Source organism: Manacus candei, unplaced genomic scaffold (genome assembly GCF_025592945.1).
Source record: "Manacus candei isolate 608988 ecotype Guabito, Panama unplaced genomic scaffold, ASM2559294v1 h1tg000023l, whole genome shotgun sequence".
Lineage (NCBI taxonomy): Eukaryota > Metazoa > Chordata > Aves > Passeriformes > Pipridae > Manacus > Manacus candei.
In genome coordinates, this window is record NW_026138071.1 from 21,075,599 (window position 1) to 21,100,198 (window position 24,600).

At 38.7% G+C, this 24,600-nt stretch overlaps 1 protein-coding gene across 2 annotated transcripts in view; it reads right to left on the bottom strand.

Annotated features, from left to right (window-relative positions):
• The window catches only part of SLC39A10 (solute carrier family 39 member 10), an 81,593-nt gene that overhangs the window by 51,841 nt on the left and 5,152 nt on the right, over positions 1 to 24,600 (bottom strand). The window contains exon 1 of one of the 2 annotated variants that reach the window (XM_051786623.1): positions 7,442 to 7,511. The exons of the other annotated variant lie outside the window; for it this stretch is intronic. The gene's annotated coding sequence lies outside the window, so the exon portion shown is untranslated. Of the gene's footprint in view, positions 1 to 7,441; positions 7,512 to 24,600 lie in introns of those variants that run through there. 2 annotated transcript variants of the gene reach the window in all.

A 24,600-nucleotide genomic window follows, 5' to 3' on the forward strand; every position in this document is an offset into this window, starting at 1 on the left:
AGAGAAGTTCTAGATCCTAGAAGCCAGGCATTTTGAAAGACACTTTATTTCTTTAGGTACATTGTGTACACATTAGAAAAACCCCACAAAACAACAGAAAAACCCAAACAAAAAACCCCCACCTTAATTTCTGCCAGGCACGCGACACCATAACAACCACCATAACAACATAACAAATCTACTTTTTTAAAGTAATACTTCATACACACTGAATTCAGTATGAACCAAGATGACAGTGTTTCTCTATTCGATAGTAACATTTAGGCCCCTCTAGTAGGCAGAGAAATATATTCTCAAATATTACGTGTCTGTATAAGAAATGTAGTATACCAAACAACTGATACAAAATCCACTAAAATTAATGTACTCACTTCAATAAACTCTGGAATAAACTTCAAAGTTAGTTTTGTTTCTCAAGGTTCAATTTCACTAGGGATTTTTTGATAACGAGGAAAGAGAAAAATGTAAAAGAGAAACCCAACATCTACAATGAAGCAGTAAAGCTCAACTATCATTAAGAGCCATGGCTTGCTTTCTTTCCCATAGAGATCTTTGCACATGAACAAAGGTTCCCTTCCCTCTTACTCCCTTCAAGAAAATTGTTTTAGCTTTTAGTTTCTTTGAGCTACCACAGAAAATTTCTGACTTTATTTTATTGCAAGCAGTGAGGCATTTGATTGCTTTCAACTGCCAGAAGTTGCTGCAAAAAAGTATGCAGCACAGCTATTCAAGAAATTATGTACTGTCTGCTTCTTTGCTTTGCCTTCTCTTGCTCATGTTCGTATGATATATTCATAGATATGTCATATGGCCATGCATAAATATATTTTTTTTCACAGATATGGCCAAATCTAAAAATGGGTAATGCAGAGATGGAATCAGTGTAAGTGGTCTTGCAGAAGAATGAAGCAAGCATCCTGTAATTAAGGAAATAAAATATTTATTAGGTCAGAGGTGGAAGTTTGCTAGATTAAGGCGGCACAGCAGGAATAAAAAACTAGCTGTGCCCTGAGGATGGTTTTCTAGCTGAAGCCTGGAAAGACACGTTTAGAGAGCAGTTAGTTCATCCAAACCTAATTAGGTACACAGCATTCAGCTTGTTAACAGACTTTGTCTCTGATGATTGACACTTCTCATATGATCAGGGGTTTTTTATTAGAAGTTTGGGGTTTTACCAGATAGATTATTGATCAATAAACTGAAAATAAATGATAGCTCATAATTTATCTGGCATAAATCTGGGAAATACATGCATTACACTTTGTATTGTCAAGCATAAATTACCAGGTTCTTTCCAGAGTGTGAGATCTGTTGTGTAAGTAACAGGTTTGTTTTAGGATTCCTCACATTAACTAAAATTAATGATGGTATTTTCTTCTATTTCCTTATTCAGAACATTTATTCATACAATCAACTCTAAGCTTAGAGTTTTTTCAGTGATTTTTTAAACACAGAATGAAACACAAGAACAAGAAAAACCCTTCCAGGCAGTAAAGCTGTGTTTTTAATCCCAGCAGTGATCTGTCTTTCTCTGTTAAAGACAAGATGATGCTGGATGTATTTTTAGACAGCTTAATTACACTATCTGCATGAGGTTTCTCCTTGCAGTATCAGGAGTAGGTAGTAGTGCTTCACTGTATAGAGCTGACACCTCATCTATGCAGAGGCAAGGTGCTTTCTTTTGTATGAGAAAGGACAGTTTAAGGTTAAGCCAATAATTATGCCAGAGCTGTATGCATTGAGTAGCATTAGGTGCACAGTAAGAGGAGATGGACTTAGAACATCATTGCAGGGCATACCAGCAATGTCCTTCATCTGAGGACTCAGTCAGAGATTTTCCCCTCTCGAGCTATAATTTTCATCTTATATCATTCCTTCTTACTACTGAAGACTTTTACTCAGGTGCAGATTTATTGGAGGTGGTGTGTGAAAGTGGGCTAATTTAACTCTCCCATTAGTCCTGCTTCTTGCTGTTTTCCTCCAGAGCTAGCAACCAGTGATAAGAACTTGGAGAAGGATATGGGAATGCACACCAATAGAGATAACAGTGAACAAATTGTTGAGGAGGTGGTAAGCATCCTTTATGCAGATGGAATTATAATGATTCTTCTTGGCCAAGACAAGACAGATACAGTCTTAAAAAGCCACGAGTTTTTGAAATTCTGCTAATCTAATTGCTCTTTTGAGCCTCATTTGTTTATGCTAAGGGTAAACATTTGAAAGTTGTAATAAAAGAAAGGCACAAAGTGAACAACTAATGCTCTTAACCAGATGCACTGCCTTGCCCTCAGTTCTCTCCTGAGAAGATTGAAGGGTAACAGTCTACCAGCTGCTCCACATCTGAACGGGATGTTCTTTCTGATTGGGGATGTTCTTTCTGATTGGAGATACTGCTCTATAAAAAGACTTGGTGGGGGCAGGAGGTGTGAGTGGGTGTATGTTAACTACAAACCTCTATTTCAGGATGCATTTCAGATGTATTTGAAGACTGGACAGCAGGAATCCTTAGTTTGAAAAATACAGTTAAGATGTACATAATGGGTCTGCTTCATAAAGGGTTTGAAAATGTAGTTCAAGATTGTCTCAGAGTAATTAAAATCAAAGGGTAAGAATCAGTTTCAGACAAAATTAAAGAGGTGGAAAACGCACATAATTATACGTTCGCTGCTTTAATAGAAGGAAAAAAAGGTTTGACCTGAAATGGAAAATGAAAACTAATCTGGAACATACAAGTGCCACTTGAGTCAGGTGCCTAAAGGAATTGGCAGTGTCAAAAAGATTTCTGCTCCCACCTTTCCCTTTGCAAAGGTGGATTCCCAATGTGTTTAAATAGTATTTTAGGGAAAATTCGCAAGGCATTACTGAGCTGGAAGAATGCCTGAAAGGAAGTGTCTGAGAACATTAAAATAGCTCATTTGACATGTTTAACCAATTTTTGAAGTGACACAGGTTATGAGAGATCCTTTTTCAGCTTCAGCTGCAGCAATTTTCTTACTGTGTAGTAATGTCCCCGAAGCTCTTGGAAAGCAGTTCTAACTATTTGTCATTCATAAGTCCCTCTTCCCACCATTCAGATTAAGATTCCAGATCCTAATTTCTCCCACTGTTATGTCTCTGGAAAAAAGTCCAAGAATTGCTTTGGCAAGCTCTCTAGCAGTCCTACTATTCAAGTATGACATACATGGACATCCCTGGGAACATCTACTGGCGTGAGATGATCCAGTCAATGATACCTTTATGCTTTCCAGGAGTCTTCAGGTCCTAGATAGAATCTTGTTTGAGAGAATGAGCAGCTTTGGTCCCATTCTCAGTGAAAGGCTTCAGAGCTCCTTCCCACCTGTGTTTATTGCAGATACATGCAATAGCACGAGGGTTTTCACCCATAACTGTCTTTTGTCTGGAAATCTGTGGCATCCACTGAGCAGGCATCCTACTGCAGCTTACATGCAGGAAGACTGATGTTCCCTGGATGTGTCACATTTCCTGTGTGACATTGCAAAGGGTGCCCTTGCATTACCATCCTCACAGACATCCTGCACTGACAGACAGTAACCCTGAAGTGTGACAGTTTCTGTATAGGCCACTTCTCCCCAGGCAAAAAGAGGAAGATACAGTGATTCCAGTCTTCCTCTTTGAGCAGCTTTGGGCAGACAGGCCCTTCAAACTGCATAAAATCTTAGGGATATTTTTCTAGAGCTCTTTTTCAATGGTGTCTAGAGGGTCTTGTTCTGGACAATGAACAGGCACTTGACATTTCAATTTAACATTAACTGTGTTATAAATTATGACATTAAAAAAAAAAAAAAGAAACAGCACACTGTCATTTCTGGTGCTACTGCAACCCTATGCAGAGGCAGGAAAAGTTGACTTAAAACTAGTGATGAGAAAGGAGGGGTAAAACCTAGAAGCCATTTAATATATCTAGTATTCAGAAAATTTACTATATTTGACTTTTAGTAGTTTTCCTCTATGGACCTAAAAGCACACCTAGTGTTTCAATTAGACACACTTAATTAGCAGGATCATTTCCACTGGTTTGAGGAGCAAGACTTGTAAATGAATACGAATAATTAAAATACCTTAGCAAGAATTAAGACAAGCATTGCAATGTCTAGGCTTGGAGGTTGAAATGAGAAGCACAAGAAAATCGCAGGAGAGATGCACAACTGAAAACACAATACAGGATTTTTAACAGTTTCACCCTGGCTCTTTGACAGTAAATGCTAATTTGCTTAGAAAGAAGGAGTACAACCCATGCCTTTACTTTAAAATAATTTAGTGGCCAGCATTACTTTAACACAGCTGCACCTGGAATGAGATATTAGTGTTTAAATGGAAGCTTAATAGAATGAGTTAGAGAGTATAATAATGGGAATACGCAAAATGATGGGGGAGAAGATGATAATCAGAAATATTAAAAAAAACCAAAACCAACCCAACCAACCAATCAAAAAAATCCCCAAAGAGCAACAACACCACCACCCACCAAACAAACCCAAAAGCCCACCAAAAATACCAAAACCAAAATATGTCTCTTGGACCAAGTAAGAGTTCATAAAAGCAATGGATATTCTGGAATAAACATGAGGGTGTAAATTCAATGAATAGGAATAGATTTTAAAAATGCAAATATGAGGTGAAATGAAAAAGGGAACTGACAGACAGCAAAAGTGATTAGTGAAAAAGTCATGGGGATGTTTTGTTGCCTGAACAAGTGCAATGACCTTTGAAGAACAAGTTTGATAGAGTGAAAGGTTAAGCAGTACTTCAAACCTTAAGAAGAAATTTGAACTGGCAAGACACTCTTTCCAATTTATCAGGATTGATTTTGAGCTAGTACAGTTCCAGTTCAAGAAAAGAAAAAAACCCTAAAACCTTCTTTGATTATGATTTTGCTTCTGAATTCCCTGAAGGTTACCAAACACATAACTTCCAAAGAGGGTATTGTTGATTAATTGGCATCTTTGGTATTGCAGGTAGTATTACTTCAATATTAGTTACTAGTTTTGGTTAGGAGCCTGAATATTCATCATATAGAAGTAAATACATAAAAACATTTACACAGGTAGGGTTTATGCAAGGTGATTACAATTTTGAAAGCCTCTACATTAACTAGGACTAGACTCTCAAGAGGAACACACGTGGTGAATGTTTCAATGCTTAAGTCCATGTACCCTGTCTGTAAAATACACCTCATGTTCCTATACCTTGTGGCACATGTACCACTCATAGCAGCTGACACACAGAACAGAAGCTACCAAAGCTCAGTAATATTACTGGTTGCACAGGCCCCACTGTCTTAATGTGTGCCAAGGAGCTTTTTGGCTGTCACTGCCAATCCTAATCTAATCCATACACCTTAATGGAGGTACACATGGTGATTCTTTGGATATCTTAGAATGATATTGGAGTGAAATGGGAGGGCACATTATGAAAATAGTCCAGCATCCCAGTTTATAGTTTACCATGCCTGTAAAGGGTGGCATACCTTGATATTAGTTACATGTCTTTAAGTAATTAAAATCCAGATTATTTAAGAGCAAGTAGCAATATTGTTCATGCAAAATAGATAACTGAATTGCATACAAACCATTTACAGACAGAAGAGAGAATTGAGAGGGAGCCATACAAAATCTACTTATTGCAAAAGCAGGACTTTCTTCTATTTCCCCTTTATCCAGCCAATATGCTGTTATGCAGATGTTCAGGGATTTGCTCCTTCTGCACAGCTTGTATCCTGAAGGATCCAGAGAGCCTGGTTTTGGGAATCCTTATTTTAAGGTTAAGACTCAGAACTTTCTCCTCACTCCACCCAGCTAAGAAGGATTTCATAATATTTGTTCAGTCCCAAATAACTTCAGAATTCCTCCCTCCTTGCCACTGAGCACTCCTTTATGCCTTCAGAATGTTCATTTCCTTTAGGACTATCCAGGAGCAATCATCACCTGCCTAGACAGTAAACAGATTATGCTAATAGTGCTCCAGAACTCTAAATAAAGTTTTAACCTGCTGTGATGTAAAACACCTTTTCTTTTCAAGCAATTCAAGACAGAGGCTGATGCTTTTTCCCCACAGTTTGTCATGCAACCTGATGTTTCATGTGCGTATGCAACCTGCCAGTCTGATTTAATTGCATAACTCAGTTTATCTGGAGTTTTGCAAGATCAGACCTTATCTGAAATCAAACCCTGCACCATTTTGTAAAAATGGGTTTGGGAAGACTATCCCTTCTGCTCTCTCAAGTCTTTCCCTCCAAAAATTGTTTTTGGGTGATACTATGATCTTGCCACCCCTAGAGGTGGCAGCTCTAACTCTTGCTTGTCTTTAGCTACTGATAAGCCATCACTGGCAAATTAAATTTTCAATTATATAACACATTTCTTAATCTAAAAGAAGTAAACACTTTTATGCACACTATATAACATTCCTTGCATGATCAAAATGTAACAAATTTACAATAATCCTTTTTGTTTGGTGAATCCATTTTGGACAACTATGTTATATTCTACTCTACCACTTTCACAAACTATTCATCTGTTTAATGTCTAAAACAGCTCTAAAGAACTGTTCAAAAGGAAAGTGATGTAATTTAGTTGTTCCTTTTTGAGCTGCTTCTGAGTATATGCCATTAACATCTATACATGAATGATGGGAAAATACTTATGCTGTGTCATTAAAGACTGGTGCTGAACACACTAACAGCATATTTCCATCATTCATTACTGCTCAACACACCTGACACATCTACAGTCTTCTCTTATTCCATACATGTCTATTCTTTTTATTTCCTGATCATCCAGCAGGTCTTTACTGATGAAGCTTCCTGTTTACAAAGTAAATGACACATGCTGCTAGCCAGCCACATGCTATTTATCAAGCTGCTGAGTGCATTTAGTGTGCAATAGACTTTCCAACCACCTCATAAAGCTCCATTTAGAGCTTTAACACCCAACCCCCTGCTATGTGAAGAAGTTGCAAAACTGACACCACTTTTGAATTAAGACAAGAAATGGTCTGATATATCATTATTACATCTGATAGCATGTTTCCCACTTGTGAACTGATTTCCTGGAAGAATATTTTATACCAACAACAAATTTTAATCTGGAAGTATAAGCCTATACTTCCAGGTTAATTGTTTCTGTTCACAAGCTGAATAAATACTTCTTTCTTTTCTCTCCCTAATGTTTCAAAAGCAGTCCTTGGGACAAGACAAGCTGTAACTCCTGGTTTAATAAAGCAACCAAATTTCATCCTTGCTTTTACACCTACATCCTTAGAGTTAAGGAGATTGGAACAAACTCAAATACTTGTTCTGCATCTGCAACTTTCTTAAGAATTCTGTAGAAGTTTATTATATTTCACCATTTCATTGTCTGGTAACATACTATCTGCTCAGCAAGGAGAACCAGAAAGAACTTAAATATCCCATTATACTTACTATCCTGGAGATGACTGGACACTGTCTTCACAGGGAGAGAAAAGAGACTAGAGATTTACTCTAATAAGTGTAAAGCATTCCCTGAGCCTGTCACCCACAGCAGTGCCACAGAAGGCTGCTGGGGCAACATTTTAACGAGAAGGAGGTTTAAAACACATGGAGGATGTTTACGTGACACTGCTACCAGGAACTGACCATAAAACACGGCACTTTTGGGAAAAAGTTTGTCATGAAAACTACGTAAAATTCCCACCTCTCTGAGTGCCGGTAGTGGCTTAGTGGATTCCCCTGAGATGATTTACAAACAAAAGGCACCAAAGTGAGTAAAGGATATGGTTATGTAATTGTGAAATCATTTCTGCACTACAGAAATAAGATTATGGTAGTAGTAAACGATTTTCTTCCCCCCCCCCCACGTTAGACAATAGAAATCAACTATCAAAAAATGAAGAGAGTTAACTTGTTTCCTCTTGCTTTTACATCAGTTTAGACAGGAACTAATTACAGGTAGTTTGTTCAGACATGATGCTAATATTCTTTGTGTTTCTGCTGGAAAAACCGCACATTTAACTAAATAGAATTAGTATGATGAACTTAAGTTATCAGCTGTACATATCTAAGATATCAAATATCTACCTGTCTTAATAAGTTGCTACAGCATTACAAGCTAAGTTTAGACATATGTTTTTCTGTGCTAAATATGCACATTATTCAAACCAGGGCAACTGATAGATTAAGTAGATTAGAATTATTTGTATGGGTAACTGAAACAAATTAAACTGTCTCCATTACAAAACCATATTTAAATGCTAAATATTTGTTAAACTGGGATAGTTACCTACTTACCTGGATAAAATGCTACAAATCTCATGCAACTGTTTGTCAAGGCTTATTACATTTCTACTGGGCAGAAATTACACATCAGCATCAATGATCAAGACCTAATTTAGATGATCAAGTTTACCTTTCATTTTTGCACTAATGCATTCTCTGTATAATATAACATTTTGCCATGAACATCTTATGCTATTACAAGAAATTATATTATGTATGGTAAGATTTTTAAATTATGTGAAAAAACAATGTGAACATACCTTCATAGAGAATATTTTAGTACACTGAGAAGTGAAAAGTCATTATGAATACATAGCAGTTAGCAGGACTGCTCAAAGATTTTCTGTCAGGTAGACTTCTAGGACAGAAAACAAAAAGTAACTCACTAGAAATTCATCTTTAAATATGAACTGCCTTCTAGATGCTGGGATCTTATTACTGAGGAAGGCTGGTAGAGCTCAGGCTTGTAAACTCATGAGTTTTCAATCCAAATAATTCTCAAAGTTCTTAGAAAAGAGTCATAAACCTTTTATTTCTTGCATGAAAACAACCAAAACCAAAACCAAACCAAAAACCCAAACAAACCATAGGTTTTCTGATTTCTAGGTCCCTCAAGTTTGGAAAGAGAACATTCTGAGTACAAATACTCTGTCAAACTCACAGGACTTCAAACACAATCTAACTGCAAAAATTGACTGGTTAAACTAAGAAATAGTTAAGGGATTATTAAGATAATTCAGGTATCTGCTATAAATGAAAAATGATTTTCTTTTTAGGTGATACAATAACCAGAAATAATAAAACTCCTAAATGCAGGAGACTGTAATTTATGTACAAATCCTGAGTTAATGAGTGACACGCATTTAATGCAGATGGATGTAGAAGAATGAGATAGGACCAATGAATAGATAGGTACTGATAAGAAAGAAACAGGTGTGAGTGCAGGGGAAGTAAAAATAGGCACATCTTTTGTTCAAGATACACCTGAAATGGCCAAAGTGATCTGGGAGAACATCACTATTTAATGAAGGGTGGATTATAGCAAAGAAATGTCCAAGTTGCCTCTTACATAGTAAACATCAGCAGAGGCTTGATTTTATCCTTTTTTAGATGTCCCTTAATACAACCCTTTTTCTGAATTACAACACAAACCAGACTTGAGATATAAATATATTTCAAAATGCTCAGGAAGAAAAGTTGGAACTGTGCAAGGAATCCTTTACAGCAAAATCAAAGCTGTTGCTTAAGGCCTGAATTTTGAAGACACACAATACTTAACTTTTGCTGTAATCACAGTAATTTCAATGCCTCAACTTGCTTCTGCTGAATCTTCCTCTTCCTTGCTGTCATTCTGTTGCCCTTATAGCTCACCTTGCATTTACCAGCTCACAGGAGTTCTGCACAAACTGTTTAATGAAAACCCACACAAAAGTACAGTCCTGGAGGTCATTTCTTAGCTGTCTGGAGGATTGTCAGAGAACCTCCAGTTTCTACACACACACAAAATATGAAGTAGCAAGAGAATTAATTTGTTTTCAAGAAGGTAAGATTTGGAACATTTAGGATTTGACACATAACACGTCACTGAAAGGATAAGAACTCCACACCCTGAAACAGAGCTATCCATTAAGGAAGTTAATACCAAAACAAACTGTTGTAATCATTTCAGATTTGCTTAGGAAGCAAGGGGAGTGATGGCTAGGACTGCCACAGGACATCCTTTTTCAGAGAATAGTGTTATCTGTTTTGTAGAATGCAGTTAAAAACCCTAAGGGTCTTTGTTGATCAATAAAGACCAAATAGCCTACTAGATTTTGTACATTAAGTAGGTAGGCATAGGCTAAGCAAAATGGGAGAGCTAGCAGCAGGCAGCATCATTAAACTTAGCCTGTGCCATTATTAAACCAATGTCTGTGCCTGCTTTAGAGATTTCAACTAATGGCTTAAGGTGTCTTTTCTTGGAATTGAGATCAAAGCTCTGATTATATATGGTCATTAACAATTTAATGTCTTTTGCAGAAGAAAAAAAAAAAAAGAGGGGGCGTGTTGCTGTTTGTGATGTTCATCCTGCCAAAATCCCATTTGGGCTGTTAAACACTCCCTATCCAGTGCAATCTGGTTTTGTTACCGCCTGTTTTATTGGAAAGAACATCATGCTGCAGGGTATACATTTGATAGTTAATATACTTATTATCAAGTGCAGCTTTTGCAATACCACTGTGTTTCACAACCAGGTAACCTGGTGTTGAAGGATCACAAAATTAGCGTTCCCTGCTTTTTCATGTGGACGCCCACCAGCAGAAGAACTGAGGTTCAGTAAGAACCCAAGCTGTTAGAACAGTCTCTCAGCAAGGTGACTTACAATGAACCATATCTATCACCTAAATAAGAAACACAGTGGCCTTAACTTACTCACAAAATGTGATTAAAATCTGGACTATTTTCTGAGGGCAAAGTCATCTCCACAGAGCCTATACCTGGAGCTGCTTCACTCAGCAGCATTACTTATGAATTTGGCTAATTAGCACTGAAGGAAGGTAACTGAGTAATAAATTGTAGATAGTGGAGTCAAAGCAGAGTTCTTATGCCCAGCAGTAGCACCACACTGAAACGTGGGGCTTAGCAGATTCTCAAGGAGAGGAGAATGCCATACCCACCTCCTCTCATCCAGCAGCTCTTTGGTTTGAGCTGATTGACAGTCAGCAGTTGTCCCTGTTATAGTTAATTTTTTGACAAAGAAGGCTGCCAGCATGAAAGGTTATTGGCGGTTTGGAGGAAATGGGTTTTCTGAATTGTGTAGGTGTCACTGCCAATATATTTGTGACCCTTTCCAGATCAGACATGTTTCCCCACAGTAATATAAAGCCCATTTCACTCCTTTCACTCCTATTCGTAAAACAGCAACGTGAACATCAAAAGTGAGTGCTAACAGTATTTGGAGCTTAGGATCTTGTGAGCAAGGAAACAGCTCACATAAAATGTGGAAATGTTTGTTTTCCTGTTTGGTATTCCCCCCAAGCATTACAGCCATTTACCTACTTTACTAATGAGCAGCTGAAGGGTAATGGCAGGTAACAACCATTTGGTAACCAAGGATGCATCTTTTTGCTTTACGCAGAACTCTGAGGGCATCCAGTTCCAAGTGAGTCTGGAAGTCAACAGGAACCCAAGAGCTGAGCTTAGCCTCCCTTTTGGCAAGAAAAAGTACCACCTGGTGAGCTCCTTTGAAAGGCTGCAAGAAGTAATCTGATTTGCAACCAGGTTGTGAAGGCCTTTGTTCTCACAAAGAATAAGCTACTTTGCTGCAGTAATACCAATCAGAGAGGGCCTAAGGGTGGCATGAAGTACAAGATAAAAGGAGGGGATGGTGTTCATGGTACAATGCTCAGCTCCACATGCTTCCTGTATTGCTCCTAGCCAGGTTCTCAGGTACTGAAAAATGATTTGTCTGAAGGTCATCCATTCTTCTGTGCTTAAATAAAGTTTCTGGTGAAGTGTTAGTCATTCACAGAAGAATTAAACCATAAGAGATACAGTTTCATGCCAAGAGATCATATTATGGTTACACTGGGCCCAAGCCCAAAGGGAAAGTTGTTTGTGAAGCCTAGTTAAAAATCTTGTATAGTTTAAGAATTTTCTAGGCTCTTTCCCATCCTTAAAATGGGCACCCATATATACACACATTTTAAGCATTACATATTTGTTTGCATGCTCTTTAAATCAGCTGAATTAAAAAGGGGTTCCTGCAAACTGCGTATGTTCATAAGAAGTTTATGCCACTATATTTAGTGGCACTCTACGTTACCTTATCTTGTCCTTCTGTGCAGAAATGTATTCTTGACAACATTTACAACTTTTGAGTCAGGGAAAAAAGGACCAGTTTGTGAAAGAAACATTCAGGACAAAGCAATCAATGATCCTAAATCAGGAAAAGCCTCCTCTGTAAGATGAGGCAGTGTGATGATTTGATGACTTGTCTATGTTATATACAGGAAGGTAAAGCAAAGACCCTGAGGCCAGTACTAAAACTGAAGGCAGGGCAGATGGGCAAATGTGGCTCCATAAGACTGACAGTAGTAGCTGCTACTCATTGCATTTGGTTGTGACTGGATATAGGGGGCAGAGAAGATGGTGCAGGCAACAGATTTTAGCTGTGGATATTCTGGTTAATGACTGGGAGGAGATAGGTAATTCCCTGGCAAGAGTGAAAATATCTTCCAGTGGAAAAAACATTTTCTTCCATTCACTCGGTAACCTTTTATTACTCTCCAAGCTGCTTCTCCAAGTTTATGACTGTCATCTTTATGTCCTCTCTTATAGTAAGCCTGAGTGTCTGTCAATGGAAAGGTCATGCCTGTCCTGCTACTAAGACAGCTGGAGCTAAATCAGTGTCCTGGTCACAGAGATGTGGTTTCAGAGGTAGTAGAAAGGTCTTGTCAGAGCACAAAAACTTTTACTGACAGTTCTACAGAGATGGAGCTTCTTTAGACTCTCAATCTCCTTCTAGCATGTCCAAAAGAGAAAGAAGATAGAAACAAGTACTAGCTCTACTGCAGACTGGACGAAGCTCTGGCAAGCTTGAAGTTTCCAAAGTTATCCTGTGCTTTTGGGAAGGAAAGTTTTAGAAAAGGTTTCAAAGACAGAGAATCCATCAGGCTTTTAAAGCTATTGATCAGTTTATATGTTTGACTTTCACCACTACAAATTAGGAAAATTATGGTAAAAGCAATCTAGTCCAACAGCTGGGCTCCTGATTAGCCTTTGCTGTTCTCTTTAGCTCCTAAGCTGAAAAGAAACAGTCCTTGCTTCATGGGCCTTCAAAGTCCCCTGTACCTTTGGTGCTCATTGAGTCCAAAAGCATAGGTTTGGAATCATAAGCAAGAAACAAAGAATGAAGGAAAGCCAGGAAGTCATCAATCTAGGAAAAAAGTTTTAACTTTGGCTCCTCCCAACAACTGATTAAAGGCTAACACAGCAGTTTGGCTGGAAAGACTGCTTCCCTCCCAAGCCCCAAGGTAAGCAAATATTGTAAATGCTTTGGGGGAGTGGAAGCAGAAGAAAGGTGGAAAATTTCTATTAGCATGGGCTTTTTTGAGATAGACCCAAACAAAATCTAAGTAACCCTTCAGCAGCTATGAGATATGCTAATATTAGCTATGGATCAGAGCTCTGCAGCTCATGACCACTGTTAACTGTGAATTTTTTGTCAAATGTTTAGACATAAAAGCTAATGTGTTATAGCATAAAGATGTGTTTGAAAGACAGCAAAACAGGCAAGTGATAGCCACACACAAACATGCGCATGATTCCTTTTGATACAGGAAACTTCACCATTCAAAATAGTAGCCCCAGATGATGGATTAAAGACAAGCTCTCTGCTGAAGATGGGGCAACATTTGCCACTTGGGAAGTCACCTGTGAGGTGGATCAAGCTGCAGAACTGAAGATGCAGAGGTATTCCATTAACTATCTACATCAATAGTTATTGAACTTTATTACAAATTGTAATGATCCTATCAATGGAGAACAGATGCAAGGGAGAACAGAGGTGACAGCAGGGCAAATTACTGATGAAGAGCTGTGTGGATAATGAAGATGATTCTCATCTTCTCCCTCCCTCTCTCTCTCCTCATCATTTTGCAGCTGCGTACAGGAAAGGAGTGAAATGTAAATTTATCTCATGACATCAAAAAGGTAGGAAAACGATTTTTCCCACCATTTTTGCTACGTTTTCTGAGCCACTGAAGGATCTGTTGTGGAACAGAAGCCAACGATGTCCAGGACCACATCCTAATGCTGGTCAATGCAGTCTGGCTGTAGCTGCTATCCTTATTCACAAAGAGCTATGTGAAAAAATGATTGCTCCTTATTTCCAACAGGAATGAGCTACTCTAAGGAATCTCTTAATATACTATTTTTATGAAGAAAAATGTAATAAGAAAAACTTAATTACCAATATTTCTACAGAATGCTGGACATTAAGCACTACTTCTCCAGAATGAAGACAAAGTCTTCATGGCAAATGCTTTAACAGCCAACTGTAGGAAGGGTGTACAAGGAACTAAAATGGGTCTGTATGCTAGTGTAAATGGGAAAGCATAGGAGTTTCAGTAGGCATTGGGCACCTGGGCTTTACTGGGGTCAAAAATCTCAGCCTTAAATTTTTTTGCTGTAGCAGTTTGAGGGAGAACTTTTTCATGTTATTGAGAGTAAAGTTAAGTGGATTTAAGAGAGAAACTTTCCAGAAATCAACACTAATTATGTTGCTTTGGCAGTAAGAGATCAAACAAGTCATTACCAGATTAAACATACTTTTCATTCTTTGGAAGCCTTGCAAGATCACATGGCTCAGGTAGTTAATTTAAAAACTAGCCCCTTTGAGTTTCCCACTTTGCTGTACAGATAACAAGCAATTCTAAACACAGCTGGGCATTATACTTCTGTAAGCTATTGGATCTCTTAAGTTTTCTCAATAAAACATTATCTGTGAAACAGAGAAAAGAACCAAATATTATGGAGCTTTTTAGTACTTACAACAACAATAACAAAAAACCCCACACAAACCCCAAACAAGCCTTACAATCTAGCACTAATTAAGTTTGAAAATTCAGTTCCTTGAATTAAATTTTTCTGCCTGACCTCTAAAATTACTTTTACTTTTCAGCCCATATCCATAAAACATCACTACTCAAAAAACAAACAAACCCCCCCTATTTATATGTAGTAAATACCAGAAGAGAAAAGAGCAAAAAGGAAAAGCAATGTCTGGTTATCAGTGCCATTTCCAGTGGAGAGATGAATTTAAAGAATGAAGTATGATTAAGTATCTCTATTAAGAGTTGAATTATAACTACAGAGGTTCTAAATAGAGCCAGTATGTTTGATTTAATGATTAGCAGAGTTGGGAATATGGACAGAAAGGCTGAAGGAATGGTAATGGCTACTGGCACTAGACATGATTAAAAGACAATACAGGATGTGATTGTTGTTGTTCCCTTGCTTTAAGTCCTTTGGAATTGAAAAGCTAGAAGGCATTTTAAAATGTATTTCCAAGCTCATACCTTATTCATCCTGATATCATAAACTAACACATCACTTGCTAAAATTCTTCAACATCTAGAGGATGCTGAATGCTTTGTAAGTTTAATATAATAATTGCCCTTTTATGGTATGGCAACACCAGAGAGATGGGCCCGAAATTCAGTTTAAAACAATCACAATGCCAACACAATCAAGAACCCCAGTTCCAACTGAGGTTGGTTGCACACTTTTCTCAAGATTAGCAATAAATGCATTTTAAACTGCTGACAGTGGAATTCTGGGGAATTTCTTTTTCTTCGTGAAGCATTTGTTGCCCTCAGTTTATACTCTAAAGAAGTAACAAGATCCAGGTTCATTTATGTATATAATCTGTTCCAGAAATCTGTTAAAGTGTATGTTTGCATTTCAAGTAAGGGCCCAATTACTAAAGTTTATTTACCTTTTTCAGTGCAACTGTAGCAAGAATTACTGCTGATAATAGCTCATGATACTTATACAATACACTACAGTTAGGTTTCAAACCAGGGTAAGATCAATCTGCTGTTACTGAACACCCACAATATTTATTGCCACTTGACTGTGAAAATTCCTGTTTATTAAAATTTTTAACCTGTAGATCAGCAGTCTATTTCTCCACATTTCTGTGTGCTTACCATTAGGTCAGCAATAAAGTGTTCTCAGAAAAGGATTAAAGCTTTGGAATGCTTACAGGGATGCAACACTGTCACATAACAATGCACATACACACAGAGGATTAAACTCAGTAATACAGGCTTGCAAGCAGCTTTGCTCTACAAACGGAGGCAGACAGTCCCTGCAGGATCAGCAGAAGGCATTTTAGTGGCACACAAAGACTTACATAGCTTTACATGGGAGGTACTCCAGTGGAATAAACAAGATTATTTATGTGCATAAAATAAACATACACGAAAGTCTCCAAAGGCTATGGACTCAAATTTCTGCTCATCTCTTCCACAGCTAAGCATGTCGGATTTTCACTACTCAGAACCTTGAACACTCCATTTTTAACATGAACACACAAATTTGTAACATAGTAGGTTCCTTGTTCACTAGAGAGAAAAGCAGTGACATGAACTTCACCTATTAAGAGTTTTGAACTGAAGAGATGACTTTCAGTTTTCCCTGTACACATCCTCTATTCCTAAAATTTATAGTGTATCTCTAGAAGCTTCAGAGCCTGTGCTTGGGGGTGCTGCCCAAGCACCCATTTGTCTTGTGTTTCAGTAAAAAGACCACCAGAATTTATTTCCCTAATGCTCTAAGACTTGCTGCTCTCATTTGAGTTTTATATAGAAGAGGCAATAAAATGATTTGTTGTCTGTTCAGTTTCCTTGATACTGTCAGTGTTTCTACGTGGAAGTAGATTTCTTCCAAAGACGTGGTATGTTTTTCTTCCATGCATACTCCAGCTAAACTGCATTACCTCACTGTGGGGACAGATAAAGAGTATCCATGTAGATACTATTGTGACTCATTTGGCAGGCAGCTATTTGTAAAAGGTTGTAATTTTATTGTGTGCTGAAACCACAGTTCAGCCAGTTTGTGAACAAAGATTTGCTATCTCTTATTTCAGATTTTCAGCTTGCAGCCTACTCCCCAACAGACTGTTATTTAAGGGCTGATCATCTTTAATCTTCGTATTGCTAAGGTTTTACAGTCTAGTTTTGTGTAGAGCACAGTATTTAGAAAAACAGCGAGCTGATCTCAGCTGGCTTGTCTAGATACTAATGACGTAAAAATACATCATTGGAGAGAAGCTGGTTCTACTCAGTTACAATGAGACTAAATCAAAAGCAAATTGTACACATCAGTGGTCAGATCAGGGTACTGTCTAGAGCTGAATATTTAAAAAAATCCCCCCAAAACAATGACAAACCCCCCACGTTTGATATCCCACCATGTTATCACTTCTCAGCTGCGAGATTATAAGATCAGATCATGTTAGAACTGATACTAAGGAAATTTGACTAATCATTTCTGACCACTAAGGAATTTTACTGGGAAGGGGAGAGAGGGCAAGCAAAACCAGAAGAAAAAGAATCTGACTGACGAGAGCAGAAAATGAGGGAGCAATTCAAGATTTCACACATGACAGCCCTTCACTTCTGACCGCTCCATTTTTTGTAGTTGTTTCAGGCCTTGATTAAAACTTGCTCCTTTAGCAGTGTGCTGATAAGATTTCTCTCACTCATGTGTTTACTCATTTGGATGTCAACCTAGAGCACTGCTTTTACCTCCATCAGGACACTTATAAGTGTGCTCTCTCCTTTGTCTGTCTTGAGTTTTGTTCTCTGTCATTTACTTGACCATCAGCTACCACCTCTTAAGAACTTAAGTATCTTTCTGCTACAGAAGTCTGTTTTCTCTCTGAACCATAACTATGTTACTATATCTTCTGAGAGCTTCATGTCACCACTAGCTGAAGTAGTAGCAAGGCTCAAGCCACCTGTAGGTCAAGGAGGTCAAATACTTCTTCCATGTCCATTTCCATTACTTCACTGGAGCAGAAAAAGCCCCAAGAGCTTTAAGGTAATTTCCTGCTCTGCATGAGATTCCTGGAGTGTTGCTTGTGTGCTGAGATTTCTGTACTCTCTTTTGTACTGGCCCAATTTTGTCTTCATTCTCCGCTGTCCTTTTATTCATTTCCCTAAAACTTGTGAATTGGAAGCTTTTTAATTCTAGCCCCTAATTTCCTTAAACCAACTTTAAACTGAACATCTGCGGCTCAGTTGTGATGTTAATAATTGAACACAACGAATGAGACAGCGTACTGCTGGAGTTAATATGTGTCTTCACTCAGTTCTTACAATAAACATCTCTTCCACATCCTCCCTCCCCGCTGCATCTGGTATGGTATATAACCACTCAGAGCTTTGCCCTCCTACAGAGAGACTGGAAAGAGAAGGGAAACTAAGTGCTCCATCTATCAAGCTTCCCTCCAGCCTGGAGCTGTGTACGGTCCCGCAGGGGATCTTTACCGTCAGCACATTTTGTGCTGCAGAACTTGTGCTAGTTTACATCCTGTTTCCGTTTCTGCAGAAACTTTACTTCCTAGACAGTAATTGTAAGGGTTTTTTGCAAGCTCTTGATTAGACAGGCTGTATAAGAAGCCACGTTCTCGAAGCAACACAAAAAGCTGGAGGCTTGAAATCTGCACAAGGTGGTATTGACCCTCTAGAGACTTATTGTTACTATGTATGCTGTAGTCATGCAGACCAGTAGGATACCCTTTGGAGATTTTGTTAGGAAAAAAATGCATTGATTTACCTACACAGAAAAATATAGCCATATAAATGTTACTTCCAGCTGAGTTCCTGGCTTTGCCCCTATGCTATCTCTTCTAAAATGCAAAACCATTATACCTTACAAATGTCTAGATGCTCATCATCTCCACTACCTTTGCACCATTTGGTTCAGGCATTTCCAACGCCACCAATCAATAGCAGCACCACATTTCAGAGTATCTGGCACTCCATCTTTCTTTCACCTTTATATTCAGCTCACTCATTTGATAAATTCTGTGTCCTGGTAGATTAATAGCTTCCTTTACTAATGCAAGAATTTTTAGGGTCTACAAGTCCAGCCAAGAATATGCTGAAGACTTGTTTTTTCCTAGTTCTTCATTTAAAAAGGGAAAAAAAAAAGAAAAAGGAGGCTTGAAAGATAATTGCTTATTTTCAATCAGTAGCAACTCTATAAAGTTATGCAATTGCCAATGAAAAACTAGTTTGACCTACATCCATTTTATTAATGATGATGAAACAAAATGAAGGAACCTATCTTGGCTTCCATCTCTAAAACTAAGAGCAAGCTTAACACTTAAAAGAAAAGCTTATTATTACTATTTTACAAGATTAATAATATTTGATGTGGAATTACAGAGAAATAGATGCAGTGTTTGATACTGTTTTCCAATAGGTACTAATCACTCATCAATAGCACTCTGCATTTCAGATGTTACAATTTAAACCCTCCAAGAACTAAGTCTCATTTTTCTTTCTAACTCAACTAGTCTCATAACAGGTAAGTGAACACAACAGATAAAGCATAATCTGAAATGGTTAATGGCAAAGCTTGTAACATTAACACATATTAATATGCTTGCTCATCACTCCTCTCTCTACCGTATAATTTTTTATCATTTGGGCTTAAATATTCCATGCCCAGTGCATGGCTGAATTAGGTTTTTTTTTTTTAATGTGTGTGTGTAAAGCTCTGTCAATTGTAGCAATTTACCAAGAATTATGTTAACATTACTTTTTTATGCCTCAAACAGCAGACTATATGTACAAAAACGAAATGAGAGAATGAGAGGAACACATGTCAAAGAGCGATCATGTGCTGCTTCAGGAGCAAAAAAAAAAAGAAAAATCCATCCAAGTTTGGCCAAGTTGTGAGCCTTTGATAGAAGCTCTTTGATAAATGCCACTTGGACCCTCCCGTGCCAGCATCTTAGTGTCTGACAGAGGTGTAGGTTTACACTTGCTGATTGTGCCCAGGTTCCTTAGTGTTCCTGGCACTTATTGGATCTATTCAAACCAGAAAGTGACAAAGCTGGGCATTCCTACTGGAGCTAACATTGGACCATGGCAAGCACTGAAAGCAGGAGCAGCCTGTCAACCTTTCCTAAATTCCTAAAGATTGCTTTTCTGTGACAGTTAGATGGTCTTAAAGGTCCTTTCCAACCTTAATGATTCTATAATTCTATGATTCTATGACATTCAGGAAGAGGAGGAAAAAGATTTTCAGTTTTAAGACAGAAGGCCAGAAAGTATTTTGAAGAGGAATGAAATGAAATGAAAGTCAAGGAAGGGTCTGCAAGACCCTCTCAGCTACTTGTAAATAAGCTAACTCTTTCACTAGCTGGGTCCCTTGCAAAATTGTGTAGGAAATGAGTCTGCAAGTTCCCCTGCTCCTATTTGTTTTTTGTGGAAAATCTTATTTTTCTGATGTTGATGAGTGACACTACACTCATTAAGATGAATGCAAAATCTAAATACCTTCCAATCCCATCATGCTACTAGCTCTGCAGGCTAACAAAGGGAGAACAGCATAATGGGTTGTACAGATTTTTATCTTCTAAATCTTATCCTAATATCAGCAATATGCAAATGAGTGCCTGCTTTTTAAGTTAAACATACGTTAGCTATGTTAGCTATCCTATCCCAAGTTGAACTGTAGGCTTCAGAGCTTCTTGTAGCTTGTTGTCCTTACATAGCACCTCTATTACAGTCCATTTTCTGATAGTTGACCTTCTACAAGTCACCAAAGTTATTGTAGGGCTATCATTTCCATATTGCTTTAAAGTGGCAGCTGTAGAAATAAAGCTGCCTCTTCATTTACTGTCCTCTTGCCCCCCATCAAATCCTATTAAACAAGGTGAAGCTGTAGGGTTTAGTTCATCACAGGATCCCAATTTTAAGTCAAGAATTAAGGTGAGGGAAGAAAGTGATGGGATTCCTAGGCATGTGAACATTCTGGGCACTATTAGTGGTGAATTTGGTGTGGCATGTTATTCACTCTAGCTGACTCCCTAGTGACCCACGGTGTACACGTACAAGTTCATTCTCTGCCTTCCATATGGAAAATAATAGCTAGTTTTCCGCCTTGAAAAAAAACCCCTCTCAGTAGTAGCAGATGATATGGCAAAGGGCAAATTGGGAGATTAGGACTGGATATTAACAGAATGTTCACAAGGAATGTAGTTGTGCAGCACTAGAACAAGTTATCCAAAGAGACTGAAGAATCTTCACCCCATGGAGATTTTAAGGAGTTGTGTAGACAAAGACATGGCTGATTGGTTCCAGTGCTGATGACAAGATGATCTTCAGAGGTCCCTGCCAATCTATATCATTGTGACTGCAGTGCTCTCAAGGGTTCATATAGTTCTTACCTATACAACCCGATTCATATAGAAATTGCTATTTTTTGCCTACCTCGACCCCTCCTTCCATCCCATGACCCTGTGGTGCCTCCTCATGAGGGTACAGACACTCAGAGCTGAGAGAAAGGAATGGCCTCATCTTTTGGAAAACATCTGAGTTTTTCCCCACTCCTTAAGCAGCTATCCTTCCTATCTCACCTGTAGCAGATACCCACCATCATTGTGGCCTTCTTCCTTGAGGGACCCCCTGATAATCATGCCTTCTGGGCAGCAAGCAAAAGTCCAGGCTATATCTCAGTTACCTAGGTAGGAGGCAAGGTAAGGCTGCCTGAACAGCATTACTTTGCTTGCTGCGTTGGTTTTTTTTCCTGGCTGTATTGAACCTTTTTTTGTTTTAGCCATTGTTCAGCTCTTGGCTGTACAGGACTTATGTTCTGCATCTCTATTTTTTCCTGTAATTTGTTGGTCTTATCAGTAAAGATGGTTCCCTGTGGAACAGCTATATTTAGTTGATTTTGGATTCAGTCTTTAGTCTTATAGTGACAGCTGGGCCCTCAAAAGCAGCTTGTAAACAGTTACATGGAAAAGCAGAAAGCACTCCAAGGACTCACCAGAACAGGAAATGGGCCTACAAATGTAGGACAGATAAGACCTCTGAGGGGATAAAGATAAGGTGTAACTATAGAGACCAACCATTTCAAATGAATGAGATTATGATAACAGGTAACATGAAGGTAGGGGAAAGGGTTTTTGGGGAACCACATAGCTGAGCTTTGTTTGGGTTACATGTGTTAAGGAAGAAAGTGGTGGTGCAGACAGACTGTGAGAAAGCTGGGTCCATTGCTTCATACAGGAGGAGAAAAGAGGGATCTCCACTTTGCTAAATAGTAGGAACAGTTAGGAGGAGAGAGCAGCTCTTTCTCCAGTAGAGCAAATATGTTCCTTGCTTTCTGGAGAAAATACTTGTCTCCAGCTCACAGTTCCTCTTAGTGACAGTCCAGAATCCTCACAAGTTCCAAAATGTTAATTGTTAATTGTGTCACATCACTGACAGCATATATTAGTGAGCTGTTATGAAAAGCTGGTTTAAAAATTACTTTGTTAGCAGCATAGAACAATCCTGTTAGAAAGACAAGCCACACTCTTATGCTCAGATCCACACCCTTAGTTACTCTTGCTCTGCTTCCCCGTGTTTCTTGTGCTACACTGTGCTTATTGGGGGAATACCCTGCAGCTTGTCTCAAATCTCAGCAGGATCAGCCTGGGCAACACCTAACATATCCATGGGCAACTTCTCTAGGAACAACTATAGGAACTCTCTTCCTTGCTCATACCACAGTTCTCATAATACCTTGGTGAACTTCACTATATTTAAAAGCTCTCCTGTCAAATTTGTTTGAAACTGTCCAACATCTCCAAAGCTGTGAAAAATGAGGCAATATAATTAATCCTAGGTCCTTATCTTTGCATTCTAATGAACCTTGCAAAGGTTGTAGCAAATTATGTTCCTTTTGGACACACTTTAGAAATACCAAAAGTATTTGGCTAATGGTTCTTTCCTCCCAGCCTCTTTGATTTCCCCATACAAGAACTTAAAAGCATGCCTCATGACAGGAAACAGAAATACCTTTGCTACCTTCTCTGCAAAAGCCATTTTACCTGGATTCCTTTACGTTTCTGATAACACTGCTAAGATTTTTCTGAACTATCACAATTAAGAAACTTTCCAGTAACAACAGTGTATTGTTCAAATATTTTTTGTTTAAAGTCCCACACATTTCTCAAAAGAAAATTCCAGCCCCTCAAAACCAGCAACCCTTCCAATCCATCATGAAGTCAGAATGTGTGCCGAGACAGATGGGAAGAGGAAATATTAGAGCTTGTTTGTACTTGCATTAGAGGCACAGTTATATTTTTAAATCAACCTGTATCATCAAAATCTTTGTTTGCTTCAAGTAATTTGGTGGTTTAAATACCCATATTTTTTTTCTATGTTGTCACCTACACACACAGAGTTGATCCTGGTTCTCAGCAAAGTATTGACATCAGGCAGAGAGAAATACTTTTCCAGAGCTGTTGTCTGGCTGCCCAACCTTGGCCTTTTGCAGTAGTCATTGGCCAGTCCATCTGTGCATTTGGCCATCTTGACCTATTAGAAAAACTCCCTTGAGGCTGATGTGATTTGGCTCATGAAGATTTGCAGCACTCACATTTCATCCTTCAGGATGGTCTCAGGCAAATTTCGGGGATTTTAGCGAAGAAGGGGAGGAAACCTAAGAGCACCCAAAAAGCAGGCTGAAAAGACTGATTTCATCAGCAAACATAAGAGAGATGAGGTTGCTTCCCAAGTGGCTGCCCTTGTCGTGAACTTCTGCTGAAGAAGAACAATTTTCAGCTGAAAGGCAGAGCCTGCAGTGTCTGCTGCTTGTCATGGAGACAGGCTGATGTGCTCCAGCACGGCTACCTGTGGTCACAGCTGATCTAAAGGACTGCTGTACTGCCAGAGCGGGGCACAGGCAGCTGGCACACCCTGCAGCCACAGTGCAGGGATTCACAGCTGAGGATGGAACTTGGCTGCACATGAATGATCCCTGATCCTTGGTTTGTGTGTCTCAGGCAAGAGGTGCTGTGCCCCATGTGCCAGGCATTCATGCACAGCCAGGATCCAGCCCAGCTGCTCTCTCCAGCCGGTGGTGAGAAGTCCAGAGGCTTTCCAGGAGTATTTTGAAAAGCTTCTCACTTGTTCCTCACCATGCAGGCACACTTGTGAGCTCAGTATCTGAGCTAGCATGGTGCACAGTTTGTTAGTGAACTTGGGATCTACTGAGTCCCACGGTTTAGCCTGATTTTAAACAAGCTACACAAGTCATGCAGCAGTGCTGGAAAGTTCATGCCTGGCTCAGGTATGCAAATAGTTACTGTCCTATGTCGTCCAAAACTTTGGACATAGTTCTGTAGCTGGTTTATTCTGGCTTACATATTTAGATGGTGCAGAGCTAGGGAAAAAAAATTATTGTGATCTTTTTCTATTGTTTTCCAGTGAGTTCACTGCATTTGTAGCATGAAAAAATCCCAGACAATACAGTATTTTAGCTATGCACAATTATATGGCTCATCAAATGTTGCCAGCATTGTAGATGTTGTGTGGCTGTCTATACCACTAAAGGAACAGTCACTTTCATTGTGGATAGCCATAGGCTGTACAGTCACTGTTCACTCCACATTTGCTCTGGGCAATTTAATTCATCTCTACAATATCTGGCATCAATTTCAAAGACAACTTTTTTCCTGAGGCACATCTATCAAACATTCTCCAATGGAGAAAAAAGTCTTAAAGGAAAAAAAAAGCAGTTCTCAGGAAGATGTTATAAAGACATAC